We start from the raw sequence: 16,330 nt of genomic DNA, 5'->3' as shown, positions 1-16,330 counted from the left end.
CATTTAAAAATAATTATATCTTAATTTACCATGTATATATAAACTAACTTTTCCATGAAAAACTTTATAACTACTTATACCTCCTTAATAAACGCATAAAACACCACATACATCAATATTCTTATACTAAAGAAACTTGTACATACCTTTATAAATGTGCTTCACAATTCTCAAAAAATTCAAATACAACTTGAATTCTTATAATGAATTTGTAATGTCGTATGATTTTCATACTTATATAATGATTTGGACATTGGAGATTCCACACACCATTTTTCACACTTAGAAGATATTATTACCTCCCTTTGGAATTACCTTCTAACAACAGATTATACGTGTAAATTTCCAACCGATTCTTATTCCATGGCACACTCACACAATAAATTTTAGCACCAAAACCAAAAATTTCAATACCAAAGATATTTAACTCACTGCTAGAAGGAATTTGCATATTTTAATACCAACCTTGAACTTGGCGATCAATATGTAGAGCTTTGTCTTCTCAAAAACATTGGCGATGACAAAATTCAACAACAGTCAACAGAATCACCTCAAGTAGAGTCGCCGAACAAGCAAAATGCTAGTCTTCATCATCCAGACATGCAATAGTTCATCATAGAAACTTGCAACATGATTTCTTTTTCCACAGATAATTCTATTCTTTTATCACCATCTTATAGTTACTCAGCTTCTACATCATCCTGGTCTCTCTATGATTTCATTTTCTTGCCACAACATTGTCACCCAGCCACAAGAAATTGTGTGACTTTGAGTACATCACAAGCTACACCAGGTTGCATGAAGACAACATGGATGATTAGACACCATCAACTTTCACTTTTCTGCACTATAAATCACCAAAGTTTGTGGCTCTGATACCACATGAGAACTTGATGATTATTTCCTATTAATATTTTTTTCTTTAAATTAGATTGTATAGAATCATACCTACTTTTTTTTTTCCTAAAATATAATCGATTACATTTTAAAAATATCGATTTTTCATCAAATTAATTAGAAACCATTTTAAAATGAATTGTCATTTTAAAATAAATTATTATTTTATTAAATTTACTACAACTTTTATTATTATATTATTTATAATTTTAGGTTATGTCATTTGATTTTATTGTGTTGTTACATAACTCTATTTTTTAGCATTTTGATTGTCAGTTAAGAAGTTTATTTTGTTGTTGATGATGTTCCACTCACTCAACCCATTAATTTGAATTGATGAAATATCCTTTTGAAATATTAGAATATTTTTTCGTTTCATGTTTGTTGAAATTTTTCACATAATTTGAAATACATTCGCATTTTACTTTCACATGCATCTCAAAATGATGGCAAATTGGAACAGAAAAATTTGCATACCCACACCAATTCTCATTTAGGTTTGGGACCATTTCAATGAAATGTGTTAATACAATTAGATATCAACAATTGACATAATGTTAAAAAGGTTTGGCTCATTACACAATGCCTACCCCTACCCATTTCACATTCATTTAAAATTATTTCCTTTCATTCAATGTTATCTTGTCTATATTTACACACACATTCCATATATTCATCATTTGTATATAATTTATTTAACTACATTTACACCCTCTCCACACATTTGTTCTAGAGTACCTTGAGCCCATCCATATTTACACACACATTTCCATTTCTTCCTTATTTGCACACCACTGATGAGCTTGTATTTGCAACCATTCTATACATTTATTTATTGACTTAAAAGTAGCACTTTCTATTCCTGATTGATTTTGAGTGCCTTGAGCCCATCATCATTTACACACATTCCCTTATATTCATAATCTACATGTCATTTATTAGCCTATATTTATAATCATCTACACAAATTTGTTTATTTCCTAAAACCAAAACTTTCTATCGTCAATCAATCTTGATGCCTTTTGATTAAAAACATTGATAATTTCCTCTTTATTAGGGAGAGAGATGCTTTTAACCCTAGGGGTCATATTGTGATCCTTAAGTATATAGTACATAACATCAACAGGAAACACAAATAAGGTCGAGGCAAGTGAGCAACCCTATCTCATTGACCTAGAAAGAACAATATTATTAGATCAGATTCCATTTACATCAACAACAACATTGGCTTCATAGAGTAGATTTTGAATTATCCTACAGAATGCCTCCAGGAACCCCAGACTCACCAACATCTGAATTATGAAAGTCCACTCTATCCTATCATATGCCTTTTCAAAATCAATCGGTAGCATGGCCCTGTTCTTCCCTGACTCTTTAGCCCGCTCGAGTGATTCCCAACAGGTGATCAAGTTTTCTAGGATCTGCCTTTAACAAAGCCAGTTTGGGTAGGACTGATTATCTTTGGAAGGATTTTAACCAGCCTATTAGCCACCACTTTGGTCAAGATCCTATAGGAGACATATAATAGTGTGAGCGACCTCCAGTTCTTTAGCAATGTTTTGTCTCCCTCCTTAGGGATGAGCTTGATCACCCCTTGATTGATTTGTTTGCCCAGAGTTCCTTTATTAATAGCTTCAAGATATAGGCTATGTAGGTCATCAACAATCCATCTGATATTCTTCTTGTAAAATTCTACTAGGAATCCGTCCAGTCCAAGGGATCTGTCATTACCCATTGAGGAGATGGCCTTTTCAATTTCCTCTTTTGAGATGGGTCTCCCTACAAACTCAATGTCCTCCTCATGAAGCTTAGATGGGATCAATTCCTTAATGAGCACTCTAGAAGCCCTATGTTCATCGTTTACATCTGCTGCAGAAAATAAGTTTTGGTAGAACTGAGTGAAGTACTTGAGGATCTCCTCTATGTTAGTAATGTGGGTATTGTTTTCCCAAATAGCATTGATACTCTCTTTTGCCTCTTTGAACTTAAGCATTTAAAAGAAAATTTTTGAGCCCTTGTCCCTTGAGCCAACCAATTCATTTTGGCCCCAGTTTTCAACCCTCTAACCTTCTCATTCTAAAGTTTCTTAAGCGGGTTCTTGATTGACACCAAGGTGTTAGTAAGACGTTCATCAGTAGGTGAGTCCTGAAGATCCATCTTTGCATTACACAGCTCATCCTGAAGAAGACTCTCAAGCCTCCTGGCATCCTTGGCTTTCTTTTTCCCTACTATTTCGTAGGGGGTGGCCCAACTTTTAATGTTCAAATTCCATTTGTCAATATTAGAAAGTCGGTGGTTCTCTTTTATGTTAAACAATATGATGAAAGCTAGGGAAGAACAAAGATCCTCATCCTATAAGAGTCTAGTGTTTAAAGTGAAGGAAACGGGTCTTGTAGAGGGAGGGTGACAAGAGGAGGAGAGATCAATACCCATTATTATGGGATGATGGTAAAAAAATGTGTATGGGGAAAGAAAGTATTGATCCCCATTTGTTCCTTTGCTAATGTCAAAGGGATCTTTATTGAAGTTGAGTCTGTCTAGCCTGCGGTAGATTCTCTTATTCATCTGCTCGTAGCTACCTCATGTATACCACACAGTGTTCAGATGGCCTTTCCTTCCAACAATAGGGTCAAGAAGGTGTAGTTTATTAATCATTTTGTCCCACTGCTACCTTTCCATACCCATGGGCAGGTGGAAAGTGTTATGCTCACTGTTCTATCTCTCGGCTAACGCCATCAATAATCCCCTATTATGGGTAATCTTAGGCATATATAATAAATTATATAATCCATAGGCATCTATATGTCTGACCTCTACCTATGTCAGCTCTGGCACTAAATGCCATACCACTGGGAATTTCTCCCGATATTAGAGAACATCAAGTTTCTCCTATTTACCAAGAGAATTAGATAAATCATCACTTATCTATCTATCTGTTGGATTTTGCCAAGATCAAGAGCTCAATGAAATGTACAAAATAGAGACACAATATAGGACAAGAATAAACTGTATTCTCATCAATAGAAAATGATCAATAATCAACTGGATTCAATCATTTTATACAATGTAGATGAGCCTGCTTATATAGGCAAGGCTAGGGATATGTGAGCACACAAACATGACATGTGGCTCAATAAGAAACAAGGGTAGGTAGGAGAAATAATATAATATTCCACATGAGGTGGATCACCCACTGAAGGTGGAATTATCACTCCACAATAAGTGGATATGATAGTGTAATAACAAGATCAACACCAAAAAAGGTGGAATTTCTCCAACACACACTATCCCAATGTGGCACAAACACCCAAGTGTCTCATATCCAAACTACTATGAAATGCATTATCCTACGTAAACTTAAGTAAGTGTAATAATATCCATGATGAATAATTATTTACACCAACACCCCCCCTTAAGTGCAACTTAGGGGAAAGCACTTAAGTCAACAATGCAACTAAGCAATGCAAGATGGGTCCCAGCTACGAGGCCATGTTAGGTACCCATGTACAAATGCAAATGCATGCAAACCAATGCAATGAAATCTCTCACAAAGTGGGGAAAGAGAGAAAAACCCAATGGGAAAAAACCCTCCCCCAAAAGGAGAGATGAAAACATACAAGAGAACTCTCATAGAAGTATGTGAAGGACAAAACCCCATGTGAGGAAAAAGTCCCCCCCATATGAGAGAAGAAGAGAAGTCAAAATGTGAACCCCCCTCAATGGAGAATCTGCACCAATGATAGAAGCTCGATGTATGAAGAAACTGCTCCATGAATGTCGAACAACATTCCTCCCCTTAGGAAGAAACAAAACCAAAGGTGTATCCATGAAGTCTCCCCAATCATGAAGGGAAGATGTATGAAGAAAACTCATGATGAAAGGAATCTCTAAAAACTGCTCAAGTGTCCCCATGTCGATGCTGAAAGATACCCCCTCCAAAGGTGGTAAACTGTGCCACACTGCTGAAAAAGGCACTCCAAGATCTAGTGGAGATGGATGTAGAACATGTCCCAAAGACTCACATGTCTCCTCAAAACATAAAGAGACCTCCTCCAACTGCTATACATAAGTATCCACAATCATATCAACCTTGAAAGAATGATCATGTAGAGAATGAACAAGAGGGTTAGAGTGTGCCCTCGCAACAATCAAAGAAGGATCATCTTCATCAAAGAGAAGATGAATGTCATCAATGATGTCTCCCAAATCTACAATGTAGGATTCCATAAACAAACCTGCAATGTCTGTCAAGTAATCATCCCATGAATCTGAAGCTGGAAGACAATAAATATCCTGCTGCATTGAATCACATGAAGGCAAAACTGTTGCACTATCTGCATCATCAGGTGCAATAGGTGATGTGATATCAATATGAGGAGATGAAATACAAGACTCAAGAACGGGTTCACATGTGAGAATCCCCATGTTCAAGTGCCCAAAGTTCTCCTCAAAATCTGAACTATCACAAAAGTGTGATCATAATGTGTAGAATCATCAAATGTGAAATCATCATCATCAACAAAATCTGAAAAGGAGTATAACTGAGATGCATGATCAACCACCCCAGTTGCAATAATAGATCTAGTCTCCATGTCTCTAATGAAAACTGAGTCAGGTGTGAACTCCACAACTCTCTTAGTTGTGCCATGTGTGATTTGATAGATAGAAAGGAGATTGTTTGTCAAGTGGGGTACACACAACACATCATTGAAGGAGTTATCCCCAATGTCAATAGATCCTTTCCCAATCACATCCATGTATGTATGATTGCCCACCAAAATATGTGGCATGGTGCAAGGCTCAAATGTAGAGAACATAGACTACGAAGATACCATATGATGAGAAGCCCCTGAATCTAGAAGCCATCTCTCTGAATCATGACTGATAGTAGCACATAGAGCTTTTCCTTTTCTTGTTCCAAAAGAGTGAGTCTTCCCACTTGTAGAAGCCATGAATGCTTTCCCTTTTCCTTTTGAATGCGAGGAAGTGGAAGTTGATGAATCATCCTTCTCGTAGACTTTAGGCAAATCAATGTTATGCTTTCTGAGGATATGTGTGAGCTCATCAATCTTCTTAGAATGGCAACGATGCTCCTCATGACCAATCTTTTTACAATAAGCACAAGTAGGTCTCTCCCTCTTTGGTGAATTATCTCTCTTGGAAGAGGATGAATCTCCTTGTTGTGGAGAAGATGTTGCTTTTTCTTTAGGCTTTGATTGCCATTTCTTCTTGTTTGAGTTGTCCTTTCCTTGATTTCCTTTGTTCCCTTGATTTGCCACTAATGCTTGAGACTTAGAAGCCTTAAGAATGCCCATGCTTATCAACTTATTTTGTTCCATCATCAACATTTCATTGAAAGCATCAAATGTAGGCATTGTGTAGCTTGAACCCATTGTCATCCTATGGGTTTGGAAACTAGAAACAAATGCTGCATATTCTTGTGGAAGCTTTCCTATCAAGTTGAATATCAATTGAGTATCCTTTTTATCAATGCCACAGTCTTTGAGTTGTGCCCTCAACTCATTTGCCTTAGTGACATAATCTTGTATAGTATCAAAGTTCTTGGGATCTAACATGGTGAGATCACTATCAATTTGATATCCCCTAATCTCATCAACTTGACCATACAAGTCTTGAAACTTTTGCCAAGCATCCTTGATTAGAGTACATTTCTCAATATGAAAAATGAGATCCTTTGATACATACTTTCTTAAGGTACCAATTGCCATGATATTTTTAGTGAGCCAATCTAAGTGACCAACTGGATCAGCCTTAGGATTAGCTGGAGCAACAATAGTTCCATCAATGTAATGAGTGAGTCCTTTTTCCATAAGTTTACTCCATGCATCAATTTTCCAAGTAGCATAATTATGTGGAGTTAAGAGAGGAAACTTAGAAGAAACCATAGCAACAAAAAGGAAGGAACACAAGAGCACAAAAGCACAAGAGACACCCCCCCAAAATCACTCAATCAAAGTACCCCCCCCCAAAGTGATGATTTTGGTACTTTATACTTAGTGCGATTACAATGAGCCACTTGCAAAACAAGGCAAAGTGGACTTATGATGCAAATTTTACAACTTCTCAAATGAGATACAAGAGACTTCAATCAATTGTGCAATGAATCTAACTAAGATTCAAGCAAATATACAAGTACCAAAGGAGCCAAGAATGGCCAAAATCTAAAAGTGCAATTTCTACTTATAATGGCATCATTTTGATAGCATCATGTGAAAGTAGACAAAAAAATACGCACTTTAAAAAAAATGACACCTGAAAAGGAGGTCGTATGACCCCAAACGAAGCCTCTGAAGTTGTAAAAACTGGGATTACTCAGGTATAGTCACCAAAAACTGTATTTTCTAAAAACTCCATGCATCAAAATAAAAAAATTTCTTCACCATTGCGGAGAGCACGAAATTCTAGCCCATTTCAAAAAAAATTGCACCCAAAAAGATGCAAAAATGAGCAAGTTATGGCCATTTGAAGTTGAACTGCAAAATCAAAAATGCAAATGAGAGGGGCCTTCCAAATTTTTGATAAATGTTGATGTGGCACTGATGTTAGCAAGTCACTGCATTAAATTTGACGACCGTATGATCGTCGCAAAAACTTCACCCCTGCTGACACGGCGTTCGTACTGTATGGACAACTGACGTGGTAGGTGACTATGTGTCCGTACCGTACAGAAAACTGACTGGGCACAGGTGATGTGGCAGATGATGTGGCGTCTGTACGGATGGGTTTTACCCGCGGACCAGTGCCGCCTGCCACGTGGCGGGCGCAGGTTCGCCAGTCTGTGTCAGTTGGCGGTGATGGGGCAGTGGGGCCCGCCAAGGTGGATGCTTGGTGTTTTTTTGTTTTTTGCGGGGCCCAGGAGAGGCCTGCAGAGATGTGCCGGAGGGCCGACAAGCACAGGGAGTCCAATAGGAGGTGCCGATGTCAGAGGTAGGTCGCTGGGGAGAGTTGTCGGAGCAACAAGTCTACAGCGGTGGCGGCAACCGGAAGGTGGCCGATGGGCGAGATTTTCGAGAGCCGACGGGAGTGCAGGTATGGTCGACGGTGTCGTACTAGCACTCGGGAGGCGGCGCGAATTCCGGTACCAGACCTGCAATGCGCAGGTACGGGCATCACGGGGGGGGGGGGGGGGGGGTCTGCAGACCCCCCAAAAACTTTGTTTTATTTTATTTTATTTTATTTGATTTTTCAATCAATTTTTTTTTTTTTCGAATTTTTTTATTTTTTCACGTTTTGAAAAATATTTTTAGAAAAATAATTTTTTTTTTTTCGAAAATAATAAAAAAATATGGAAATCCATACGATTATAGCAAAATTGGAGAAAAAAATTTTCTCACCAAAATAGGCCGACTTTATAACCAAAATTCATGGAAACGGCCTTCTAGACGCAATGGCGGGGTCAGATTTGGTCTAGGATGCCTCGAAAAGATGCTACTCCTTAGATCTGCCTCTTGACGTCGCAATAATGCCTCTTCAAGACGAATCAATGAAGCCTCAATGGCTCTGATATCATGTTGGATTTTGCCAAGATCAAGAGCTCAATGAAATGTACAAAATAGAGACACAATATAGGACAAGAATAAACTGTATTCTCATCAATAGAAAATGATCAATAATCAACTGGATTCAATCATTTTATACAATGTAGATGAGCCTGCTTATATAGGCAAGGCTAGGGATATGTGAGCACACAAACATGACATGTGGCTCAATAAGAAACAAGGGTAGATAGGAAATAGGTGTGGGTAGGTAGGAGAAATAATATAATATTCCACATGAGGTGGATCACCCACCAAAGGTGGAATTATCACTCCACAATAAGTGGATATGATAGTGTAATAACAAGATCAACACCAAAAAGGGTGGAATTTCTCCTACACACACTATCCCAATGTGGCACAAACACCCAAGTGTCTCATATCCAAACTACTATGAAATGCATTATCCTAAGTAAACTTAAGTAAGTGTAATAATATCCATGATGAATAATTATTTACACCAACACTATCAAATCAAAGAGATCACTAATCTATCAAACCAATCAAATCAAACTGAAGCATCTTAAAGCTATCAAATCATTTAAAAACCTATCAATCATGGTTTTCTATCAATCACAGAGTTAAATCAAAACTCTGCTATGCTCTTACATCATAAACTAAATTGGTTTCTCAGAGCTAATCTATCCAATCAAATCAAATCAATCTATCAAACGACATCAATCAATCAATCAAGTACCTATTCATCATACATGCACATCAAACATGCCTAAATATAATCAACAAAGTGATTTTTGGCTTTTACATCTATTAAAAATATTCAGTTAGCGCATATGCACTATCATATTGAACATAAGCGCTAAACAAATCATATGCACTAACCTTTTCAATAAAAGTGCTAACCCTCAACACATATGCGTGACACTTGCAAATGCGTTAACAAACAATGCATATGCACTAACAAATGAAACAAAAGTGCTAACCGATGCATATGCGTTAACATCCTTAACATATGCGCTAACAAAATGAGCATAAGTGCTAACATGAGAAAAAGTGCTAAAACTAATTGCATATGCGCTAAATCTAAATGCAAAAGCGCTAACCTAATACCAAAAATCGTAAAAAATTTCAAAAAATCCAAAAATGTGCCAAAAAACATGAAAAGTTATATGACAAGTTGATAACAAAGCTCAGGATAAGATATAGACCTGATCCCCATACTCAGGAGGTCATTGATATCGTCGAACGTGCTCAAATTGATGGTTCTCCAAAGGATTCACCAGCTCATCAAGACAATTTTCTTCACAAGCTGACAAGGATGGAAATGAAATGAAAATTAACCTTGGTTAATTTTATATTTACTATTTGAAAGGGTAATTAATGTTTTTCAATGGGCCAATTTAATTTGGTTTTTACAAATGAATTTAATTGATGGAACTTTTCAATTATCATGAGATCAATCGTTCAAACCAAAGTTTTCAACAATTTCATGATCAATGTCCTGAGGGGGCACACAATAAGGATTTTTATCTCCATCGGGCGCACTATCGAGACTTGACTTAATCTTTGAAACAATTTTGTCTCGACATCATTTCAAAAAGGGGCAAAATGTATACACATAAAAATGACTATGAGCAATTAAATAAATATTTTATATTTATTTAATGTTTATTCTTCTATTAAATAGTTAATTTGAAAAGATTAATTTATTTAATTCAATTCATGTCTTTCTATTAATTAATTTAATTGAAATATTTTATTAATTAATTCATCTATCCTATTCCTCTAATTAATTAAATATATAATATTTAATTATGTCCTTCAATCAATTAAATATCTAATATCTAATGATTATTCTTCTATCCTATAGTCTCAAATATTAAATCATTCTTAATTATTTAATCTCATTTCCAACTTACGTTCCATTTCCACTTCATGTTCCCTTTGCCAACTCATCAAACATGTGGCTAAGGAAATTAATATTTCTTAAATATTAATTCATCATTTATTTTCAGCCTCCAAAATTAATGAAATATTGTGTACGTACACATATTTATAAACCTTCTTCTATATTCTCTCCAACATCCCTACATCTTAGGAAGGACTTGAGTCTACTTGTCCTCTCATGCCTAAATTTTCTCCAACCATCCCTAGATTCCCTCAATTAGCAACCCAGTCAAGGTGAGATGAGTGACACTTGTCTTCTCCTTCCCCCTTTCTCTCAACCTTCACCTTTTCTCATAGCCATCCAAATCTGTAGATCTGATCATGACCATTGATCTAAGCTACATCATCTTATCCTCTCAAGGTCTATAAAATTAAGAGTTTCAGTTGAGAGAGAGTAAGACTTCAAGTGAATTTGTAAGATAATCATTTGTAAAACTTATGCATCTGTGAGTTTTAATCTTGAAGCAAATAGAATAATCATATAGCATAATCATTTAGCATCGCATATCATAGTATGAGTTAATTATCAGTTATCAGTCCATTCTTCATATGTCATCTTGGAAGCTATCAGTGCTTGTCTGAGAGCACACCATTTGCAACCAGGAACAATGGAGTTAGGACACAATGAGACATAATCCATGAAGGTAATATCAGTATTTTAATTTCATATGTATATCATGTAGTTTCATTAGTTGAGTTTAGATTTCTTGTAGCATTTCCATTGGTATTTTATGAAAGTAACTTGTTGCAGGTAGCATTCTGAGGATGAAATTCAAGTCGACACATTTTGGTGCCCACCATGGGGCTCATGGACCTCGAATATAGCGTTTAAAAATATCACAAAAGAAAAATTAATGCATTTGTAATGCAGATTCATGCATGTGTGAATTCTGACAGCCCTTTTGTTCAATAGGTTAGCACATTTGCATCACAAGTTAGCACATTTGCATTGCAGGTTAACGCATATGTCATGTAGGTAAGCACTTTTGTCTGAAAATTTACGCATTTATATTACAGGTTAACGCTTTTTGTCCTCTAGGTTAGCGCATTTGTTAAAGAAGTCACGCTTTTGAGTCCACAAAGAAACACTTTTATAGTGTAGTTTAGCGCTTTTGCCCTGAAGATTACCATTTTTAAGGTGAAAGATAGCGCATTGGTTAGAATAGCGCTTTTGTTTGCAACTGACATAATTTTCTTGCAGGTCCGAATGTCCAAGAACTAAAATTTTTCAAACTACTGACATTCATGTGCAGGATTGTGTTTAAGGCAAATTTTATGCATTTCCTCATCTAGTTAATTAAAAGCCCTATTTTGGAAAGTAATATATCATGTCTTGCTCATTTAGTCTAACTAAGGGGATAAATTGTCAGCATGCAAGTTGCATTTTGAGTAACTTCTCTAAAATAGTTGCATGTAGACTTTTAAAAAGGCTAAAATAAACACCATGCTTGTTGGAGAAACATCTCCAAATAGAGGATAGGTCATATTGCTATGAAAAGTTAAAAAGAACACTTATATTAAGTGTCTCGAAAGTGATAGGTATATGCTCTCCCCTTAATTGGGTGATCAAAAAGCCAAACCCACTCTTTTATGCTTTCTCTACTTTAAATCAAATTGAATCCTTTAGAGGGCCTGGCTTCCCGAGCTGCCTTGAGGAGGCCAGTGAGAGGGGAATGACCTAAAGTGGAAATGGGCTAATACCGAGTCCTTCCAATCCATTCTAAATAAATCATGTTTGTGATGAAAGTCTCAAACAACATGTGCTGATAAGTTCATACCAACACTATGTTTCCCCATAAACCCTATGGAGCGTAACCTCTATAGGCTAGGAAGCCTTTACTAAAAACCACTTGTACTAGTTGCCAAAATCCTTCTAGTTATTGGCGCAAGAGGTTGGACCTCTGAAGCGGCTCACACACATATGGTTCTTAGTAGAGATATAAAGTTTGTCATGGGGAATTTTCATGGAAACTGGTGCTTGGGTGCCCTAGAGAAGTGAGTGTCGATGGTGGAGCCAATGGGGTAAAGCATCTAAATATCCGCTTTGAATAGTATAGCCTCAGAGGAAACCCCATGTGAGATTTAACAACTATTGTCTCAGCCTACCATAAGATTTTTACTTGCTTGTGCATTTTGTTTCTTAAACATTGTGTCTTCTATGACTGTAACATGTTCCAAATCGTCAAAAATTGAAGAAAATCATCATCTACGAATGAGCAAAAATCCAACAAATTGTTGGAAAAATTAATCAAAAGGGTAGTACAAAGGCTTTCCAACATTTAAACACCAGATCAAACTAAAGTGTCAAAACATCAGTATCAAAATACTTCTTGAGTATATTTGTCTTAAACCATCACGTATTTTAAAACTAGCTCAACAATTGGGTCACTAATCCAATAGGCTATTCCCAAAAGGTTTCTATAAGCATAAACATTCAACAAGCTATTGATTCAAACATCTTAAGTGCAAAAAAATATCAATATCATTGTCAAGTCTCTCATCAGGATAATCAAATCCTCTATCACAAAGCTTGATCAATTTATCCTATGCTCATAATCTTGGATATATCTTTCCTATTTTGAACCTAGGTTATATCAAAATCAGAATTGCACCAACGTTGAAATCAAACAAACTTGTAAAATGTCAGATGCTTATATGACTTTTAAGAATCACCTTAAGAAAAGAAAAACCAGTTATAAATCTACTTAGAAAATAATAAGATTCTTGTATATCAATCACAAGATATTATTAAAACATAGGACATTCCTACACCATTTTCATCACTATTTAAGTGGCTGCGGTATAGAGTTTGATGGAGAAATTTTGTAAGAACATGCTTTTCAACAAAGAGACGTTTTATCACAGCGAACAAGCAATAGTGCTAAAATCAACAAAGCATATCTTCCTAAACCAATAATAACCTATTGACTTTTTCCTTTGTAAATTTTGATTTTTTTTTTAAATGATCACATGCTAGTTTGGAACAGAGCTCAATATGAACAACTTAGAAAATAATTAAAACAAATGGAGGAAGAAGATAATCCTGCATTCCAAACTTTTGGGTATACCGCTGTTGATGAAGAAGCAATCAATAGCACAATTAGAAACCTTGAGAAAGATTTTAAATTTGATAGGCTAATGGAAAAATTGTTGGCAAAACAAAAAGAGAAATATCTCTTGATGTTGGCAAAATCTAGAGCTAAACTACCACAAGACTTTAACATAAAAAGCTTGAAACAATATGTGGAGGCAGGTAACACCCAAATCACAGATGATCCAAATAACAAAGATCTAAACAAAGAAGGTCATGAAGAGATGAGAAAAGAACGTGATGACACAAGGAAAAAGCATAGTGATAAAAGAACTTACGAAGAAACAAGGAGAAACTATGTGGATAATCCGTTGTTAAACCTTACTCAACAAATTCAAACTCTACAACAACAGATGCAAGATATGCAAAATGGAACAAGCTCCAAGAAGTATTCATTGGAAGATATATGCCCATATCCTTTCGATAAAAAATTGAATATGGTACCATTTCCACAACATTGCGAGATCCCTAAATATGACAAATATGATGGAAAATCCAATCCTCAAGATCACATTAGGGAGTTTTGTACTATGAGCATGGAATTTGCCCATGATGAAACTTACCTTACGCTTCTTTTTCCCATGAGTTTAAATGGACAATCAATGGAGTGGTTTTCAAGATAACCATCCAGAATCAAATCTTTTGAAGAACTTGTGAATAAATTTATTTCACAATACTCCTACAATATAAGGAATGAGATAACAATGTTGGATCTATGCAATGTTAAACAAAAGAATGGTGAATATTTTATGATCTTCTTACAACAATGGAAATGCATGTTCAATAGGTATCTAAGAGATGTGTCTGATCAAGAAAAAATGGACATATTCATTGATAATCTTATCAGTGAAATGAGTTACTGACTAAGAATGTAATGTCCTCTCTCCTTTGCCAAGATGATTGAGAATGGTCTAAAAATAGAGAACACGATGGTAAAGAAAGGAGAGCTAAAACTTTACAATAATCCCTACAACAACAACAACAACAACAATGAAAAACCCAAGTTCCGGTCAAAGAATAGGAATGTCTGCAATGGAGGAAATGACGATAATAGTGCTACAAAACAACAACAACCAATTTTTAATCTATCAAGTCAAATCCCAAGAAATAAAAATCAAGAAAACAATAAAACCAAGTCCTTCTTCTCCAATCCTCGGAGGAAATTCACAAACATTGGAGAACCATTGGAATCAACTTTAAAAACTCTGCTTGCTAACAAATTGATTATTTTACCAAAAGAAAGAAGTTATGAACCACCAGTCAAGCGAAATTGGTTCAATGACAATCAGGTTTGCAATTACCATAGGAACAAAGGACACCAAACAAATGATTATCAAAGATTGAAACACCTTATCCAAGATCTAATTGATAATGGAACTATCACAGTGGATAGCCACAAGACAAATGAATCACACCTAGCTTTCAAAACTCCACTTCTAAATTATGACAAAGGTGAACCATCCCAATTAAAATATGACAAAGGAAAAGCCAAAGTGAATTACAATTATACATATGATGATGTGGTAAATTTTATCATTATTAAAGATAATCCATCTTCAGAGCCAATCAATGTTATTACGAGAAGCAAAGAAAAGGTTACCTTTCTAGGTATAACAAAAGACCCAACATCTACTTCACAACAATACAATTTAGTAGAGAAATTACAAAGAATACCTGCTCAAATATCAATTTTGAAACTTCTCAAAGTTTCACCTATGCATAAGGAAAACTTGGAAAAAGCTTTAGTGGAGATAACAGTTTCAAAAGATTTGGATATAGATCAGTTCCAAAACATGGTAGGACACCTTATAGCTCCTCATTGCTTATCATTTTCTGAAAATGATGACACATCCTTACAACATCCTCACAATGCTCCCTTACATGTTGAAGTCACCATTAATAAAACTCATGTCAAATGTGTACTCATAGATGGTGGATCTGGCTTAAACATTTATACATTAAGTTTGATAAAATATTTGGGATATTCAGAAAATGCAGTGGATCCAAAGAAGAAAATAACCATTAAGGCTTATGATGAACCAAAATGTTCTTATAAAGGAACTGTTGCGTTACCAATCAAAATAGGACCTATGGAAAGGAATACATTATGTCAGGTTTTAGATTTAAACCTCTCTTAGAACATTCTTCTAGGAAGACCATGGATTCACAAAATGCAAGCAGTTCCTTCTACATATCATCAATGTGTAAAATTTAGTCATGAAGGTTAATAGATCACTATAATTGCAGATTCTAGTCAATATTGCAATAATTTGAAGCCAACACAAGATACAAGAGTTCCACATAATAGAGAATCAATATATCCTACCAAATAAATTCAAGAAAAGTTATGAGAAACCTTTGAAGAAAAGCTCAAATTAAATGATGAAGGAATGGGAAAATATTCTTTGCATAATTTTCCACTTTCCCCTAAGTCATATGGAAAGCCTACAAATATCCAATCAAAGACCTCGGAAAGATCAAACGATATGTTTAAAGGAACATTTGTTAGAGCTGGAACTCTTGAAGAAGAAAATGAAGACAAAGACATTTTTGGTTGGTTGTACAAAGATGAAAATGAAAATATAGCAACAACTACAAAAGTCAATATTCTCATAAAACAATATGGCAATAGTTATAAAATCATGCAAAAAATGGGATATGAAGGAAAAGGACCAGTTGGTAAGCGACATCAAGGTATTGCAGAACCTATTTGTCCCCACTCACAATCCAAATAAGATAAATCAAGGATTGGATACCTAAAATCCAATAAAAAACAACATAATCATCAACAACAAAAGTGGAGAAAGAAATCAATCTCTAAAGAAGAACAATGGGAAGAAAAGCTACATCAAGTAGCAAAAATAGTAACCAATAATCAAAA

The sequence above is a fragment of the Cryptomeria japonica genome, chromosome 7 (assembly GCF_030272615.1).
Source record: "Cryptomeria japonica chromosome 7, Sugi_1.0, whole genome shotgun sequence".
Taxonomy (NCBI): Eukaryota; Viridiplantae; Streptophyta; class Pinopsida; order Cupressales; family Cupressaceae; genus Cryptomeria; species Cryptomeria japonica.
This window is presented reverse-complemented; position numbering follows the sequence as displayed.